Here is a 6,251-nt window from a genome sequence, read left to right as displayed (position 1 = left end):
CTGTAGATATATTTCTATTCATTTTGACCATAATCAGTAAGTCGATCCTCCACAGGTCGTTCGTATTTACAGCTGTGTCAAAATTACCGTTTTACCCCTGTAAATACATCTTGCACCTTAAGCTCCTATTGACCCTCTATTGAATAACTGATTTGTAATACCATTTATAGATCATATCCCTCTCTATCAAGAGAGGGCGGGGCCCCGTTGTTCAAGTCTAGGCATCAATGCTTAAGAGAACAACCTATTTGCTAACCCTAAATCAAATAGGAGTGAATTCCATCTTGCATAGCTATGTCCCCAGCTATTTACCTGGTCTTATCCTCAAAATGGGAAGCTTATTGAGCAGTATTGTTGGACTACTCTCACTTAGGCAGATCAAAGGATAATACCGAAATAAACAGGAGTTCATGGTTAGCTCAAGTTTAAGATCGTGCTATCCTAGGTCTTTTTAGTTTGAAATAGTCAGTTTTAACGGTAAATAGTTGTTATAAAGAAAAGTGACTATTTTGAGGTCCAGTCTTATGCAAACTCATTACATAGGATGCCTCCACTCACATGTCTCTACCTGAATAATTTGTGAATCACATCATTTGTATCAGTATACAAAATGGGTTGCATCCAATAGTGTTACCAGGATGAAATATCCAACTTCATCTATATACTTATAGTCCATTTAAGCTATATACTATAACTTGATCCTGTTTATGTCACCACATAAAGTTAAAGTATTCATACTATAGCCATGGATTTATTTATTGGATTTTCATAATAGAATGCAATATCAATGACTTTATTGGATAAAAATACTCGATAATATTTTATTGATAAATAGAATGTTTAACACAAAATTTATGAACTATGAGTTCTAGGACAGTCCCAACACAAAGGAGATCTAACCCATGTTAAAAACCTCTTAAAAGAAGAGTTTAATATAAAGGACTTGGGAGAAGTAAGCAAGGTCCTAGGAATTGAGATCCAAAGGAACAAAGAGGAGTTTAAAGCATCAATCAGTCTAATTACTGTGAGAAGATCCTTAAAAGGTTCAACATGAATGATGCTAAACCTGTGAGCTTACCTATTGCTCAACATTTTAAGCTTTCCTCAGCTAACTCTCCTAAAGATTTTGACCATGAACATAAAAACAGATGGTTGTCATACCCTATAGTCAAGCAATCAGAAGCCTAATGTATCTAATGATTTCTACCAGACCTGACCTCTCATATTCAGCTAGCCTAGTTAGTAGATATATGTCTAACCCTGGTAAGAGACACTGGGAGGCTACTAAATGGATCCTAAGGTACTTGGTTTGGTCTAAAAACTCAAGATTAGTATACCAAAGGTCAGCTGAACCAAACTTAGAACTTTATGGATATGTGGATGCTGACTATGATGGTGATTTGGACAAAATGAGGTCCTTAACAGGTTATCTTTTCCTTTATAGTCCTAATCTAATCAGTTAGAAAGTAACACTACAGCCTATAGTAGCCTTATCTACAACAGAAGCCAAATATATGGCTTTAACGGAAGCAATCAAGGAGGCATTGTGACTTAAGGGATTGCTGAAAGACTTTGGAATAGATCTTACATTGGTGAAACTCTACTATGACAACCAAAGTGCTATCCATTTGTCCTGAAATCCACAACACACTAGAACTAAGCACATTGATATCAAGTATCATTTCATTAGAGATAAAATTGAGACAGGGGAGATAGAAATTCTAAAGGTTCACACTTCAGCCAATGCAGCTAACATGCTAACAAAACCTGTTTCAAAGCTTAAATTAGTTAAATATCTAGAACAGATTGATTTCGAGCTTCCAAACACAGGGTAGACACAATGGTCAGAAGTAGGAAGATTAGAAGATTGCAAGGCATTAGAGTCAAGGTGGAGAATTTGAAGAAGCTATGGCTCAAATACCTCAATTTTTATTTGTTTATAACTAACTTTGTGATGTAACAGTCAGTTGGTATACTCTATAAATACCTCTGATCATTAAAACAAAAACAAAGAGTTATCATCTTTTTCCTAGTTTTCTGTAAATAATAAAAGTTGTACACAATCTTCAAATAGTAAAGAACTTGAATCTTCCAATGGATGTAGGCAACCTTGTTGAACCACGTAAACCTTTGTGTCTCATCTTTTTGCCTTTATCCTTCTTGTTCATTCGTATTCAATCTTTCTACAATTCGCGTGCCATATAATTTCATTTCAAATCGTATCAAACAATAGATTATTGAGTTCATTATGCATCGATCTTCGCTATCGAGTAGCTTCGAGTTAATCACTTTCACCTTCGAGTCGCACCGAGTATTGATCAAGAATCATCGAATAAGATCGAGTATCAATTTAGTTGTCATTGAGTTCCATCAAGGATTTAACAGAAACGGGTCAGACAAAGAAGGGAATTCTCATCGAGCATCGAGTAGGAAGACATCGAGCGTCGAGTATCGATCAATGAGCATTTGACAGAATATTTCTTAGCCTTTTCTTCATCTTTCCAGTGTTGATCTTGAGTTTTTGGGCCTAGTGAAGAGTGGTTATCCCAACAATAAGGTATCCAGCCTTATCCATCTACTATAGACCTTTTAGGTTATCACTTAAACATGATTCATCTATATATCTCTACATACATGTTTAAGCAACATATGATAACCTTGGATGTTAGTTTATCGGTTTTTGGGTTTAATGCTACTAAATGTCAAATAAAACATCTCATATTTTATTAAATAAATAAATTGTTTATACAATACAATTATAAACTATAAAACCTTACGAGATTTAGGACAGCAACCCCAATAGTGTTGCAATGGTGTCATTATCCATTCTCAAATTATTTTCCATTTTTGAACTTCACCATGATCCAAACCAATTGTCCTCCCAATCTTCATGGTTTTGTGAAGTCCGGTCCAAGATGGCCTTTGACTCAATGTATGTCTTTTGTAGCAAGTGACCTTCCACTCCAAATTTAGCTGCAGTGTGTGATGCTTCTATAAGTGCATGATAAAAGATTTCCATTTGTATGCAATCCGACAAACCGTTATGCAAATAGTTTTTAACTAATTTCTTGAATCTCTTCCAAGCATCACTCAAGGTTTCTCGATCCCTTTGTTTAAAATTGGTGATGTCTCTTTGCCTCTTTGCATTTTCGATGAGGGAAGAACTTTTTCATGAATGTAGCCACCATCTGTTTCCATGAAGTGATTTCACCTGGTTCTAATTCATACGCCCATTGTCTTGCTTCATCTTTCAGAGAGAATAGAAACAAGAACAATCAAATTTCCTCAACTGTGACATTTGGAATCACAAAAATGTTGTAAATCCCAATGAAGCTCTTTAAGTGGGCATGAGGATCTTCTCCTGGTACGCCTCTAAACTATCTGGTTGTTTGGATCATCTACAACATTATTGATTTCATTTCAAATCGAGTACCTGCAACTAATAGTCTCATAATGCCTGGTGAAAATTTATATAGGTTAGGTGAAGCATAATCTCTTATTGGTCTGTTGCGATCATTTACAAGAAGTATGGGATTTGCATGTGCCAATGTGTTATTCACCATGTTGTTGCCTCCGTTATTGATCACATTTGGTGATACTGGGTTGTTTTATTGATATCCCATTACTCAAGTTTTGTTTCTCTATCATCTCTTCCGGTTTGTCGCTATGCATCTATGGAAAGTCTGTTCAATCTCCGGGTCATATACTAGTTCGGGATTGTACTTTCACTCATATAATGTTTTGCACCACTTCTCAAACAAGAAGGCAATACACCTAAAATCTAGATCCTATGAAAATCAAAAACAAAAATTTCAGCATGAACCAGTTTATCGTAGTCCCTGGCAACGGCGCCAAAAACTTGTTGTGCTCTTGAATGGTGCGATGAATGATAGTCTTATGTCGTGCTTTGAATCCTAAATTAGATGAATAGTTTACTTTAAATGAAATGTTTTCCTATTTAGACCCAAATGCAAATCTAAACAGAGTAGTCTCGGTGAGGTCTGAGGTCGAACATAAGGACATATCGTTTGATCTTAATGCAGTGGATTGTTTTCAATTATGCGATGAAAATGTTGTTTCCTAACTAATGAATCACTTACAAGTATGGTGGAGTGGATGATGGCTGGTGCATGAATGGTGATACGTTGAATGATGGTGAATGTGTGATGACAATTACAATCACTATATGAAGCAATGTGCATTGAAAATGGAGAAAATATCAATAACTAGATAGGGTTTAAGAAACGTCTACTAACATTTTCCTAAGCAGTACATAAGTCATGCGTTCATGACTATAAACTCATAAATAATGAGCTTCACCTCTCAGTGTTTTTAGCTACAATGTCCTATCTCTATGATACATGCAATGAGTTTTTATTGTAACAGGTTAACTTTATTTTTAAAGCCACCTCTTTCCTTGTTTAATGAGTTCCACAATCACATACTCTCCCAAGCAATTGATTGTTTCTACTAGACCAATCTCTTGATTTGATCTCAGCAACTCACTATGTATGCATTGAACAAGATGAACGCATACTTATGCACAACTTAGTAAAAATATTAATATATCTTCCTCAACCCATTAAGAATTTAGTCGCTCATGCTTACGAAAAGAGCTATAGATGGATAGGATATGGAAGAAATTGTATTCATATTAAGAATAAAGAGTTTTTCAATCTCTACAATTTAATACAAAAAGAAGATGCCAAGAAATATATAATAAAAAAACAAGAAATGAAAATACCAAGCCATAGGTCACAATTGGCTCTAATGGTGGCCGCTTCAATGTGATTGCAACAGTGATGGTGGTCTCTCTTCTCCTTTTTTAGGGAAGAAAACTGAGCTCTTACTCAAAATTCTTCAAAGAAAAACTTGAAGAAGTGGTGGCAATGGCTAGTTTTAGGTAGAGAATGAACAGAGCTTTGGCCAATTTCTTGGTAAGAAATCTGAACTTATCTCATACTTAGACAAATCTTCAATGGGCTATTTAAGGCATCAAAAAGAAGGTTCTTCACCTTTCTCTAATGATGCACCGACACCTTGTATTTAATTTCATGTCCTATTGCACTGACTACTCACGTCACAGATTCATTGCTCTGTTGTGAATGTCTCAAATCAGCTACCAACCTGCATCTTGATGTGACATCCACTACCTGTGGATCTATCATTTTCTCTCTTCATGTTTCAAGTCATTAAGTGGTTTTCTACATTGCAAAATTGGGCATTGAGCTTATCTAGGCTGCAGTTTTTGCTTACTTGGCCATTTTTACTTCATTTTATTCAAATCCTGCATTCAACAATGACCAGTTTTATAATTTCCAAGTTTATGGGTTTTTTAAACTCATGAACACAACGTAAGATTATTTGTTATGAATTTCATATCAACTTAATGCATTTTCCTCTAAATTTTCCTAATTATTCTAAAGAAAAAGATACAATAACTTGTATTTCATATCAATGGGGAAAACAGTTTTTCTTATGCCATAGGATACCATACAACTAAGTGGAGTGGAGGAAATTTCATATTCATATTTATTAGTCTATATTGGTTAAGTGACATATTTGATTATTTTATGTGTAATTATTAAATGGACAAAAGTATTGAATTTGTTCAATGTGTATATATAGGTTTCTTTGGAAATATTTTGAAGTGTCAAAAGTATTAAATACATTCAAAGTAGTTGACTCAAACAACACTGCACCTTGTTTTGGGATACTGACCAATCAAGCAAGGACTTTATCAATGGTCTTCTCAAATCAACCACAACAAATGGTGCTCATTGCATACAATCTAGGATAAGAGTTTACATTATTGTATATTAATTGGATTTTTACGTAGCTTTTGATAAGAACGTAATCATACTAATGTTCATTCATTCTAATAGGGGGTCATTGGATATTCTGTGTTGTTAACGTACATGCAAATACAACACATATTTTAGACTCACTATACTGTAGAGGCTAGATGATTTAAAACATGTTGTAAATATGTAAGTTTGTTAAATATTATATTAATATAGTTAAATTTTCAATTATTTAAGTTTGTTAAAAGGTTTACTTTTGTTTTTGAATGTTCTTGTCTTTTATTTAAGGCAATGAAAATGTATATGGTTCAAAGTACTCACCAAATACAAAAATTACAAATACGACATGGTTCTCTGTAAATGTAAATAAAATTGAGTTATAATCAATTAGTTATTATTACATATACAAAAAAAAAATCTTATTATTGTTATTTAATTTTACGGTTC

This window comes from Benincasa hispida, chromosome 12, assembly GCF_009727055.1.
Source record: "Benincasa hispida cultivar B227 chromosome 12, ASM972705v1, whole genome shotgun sequence".
In the NCBI taxonomy this organism is placed as follows: Eukaryota; Viridiplantae; Streptophyta; class Magnoliopsida; order Cucurbitales; family Cucurbitaceae; genus Benincasa; species Benincasa hispida.
Note: the sequence above shows the minus strand (reverse complement) of the source record.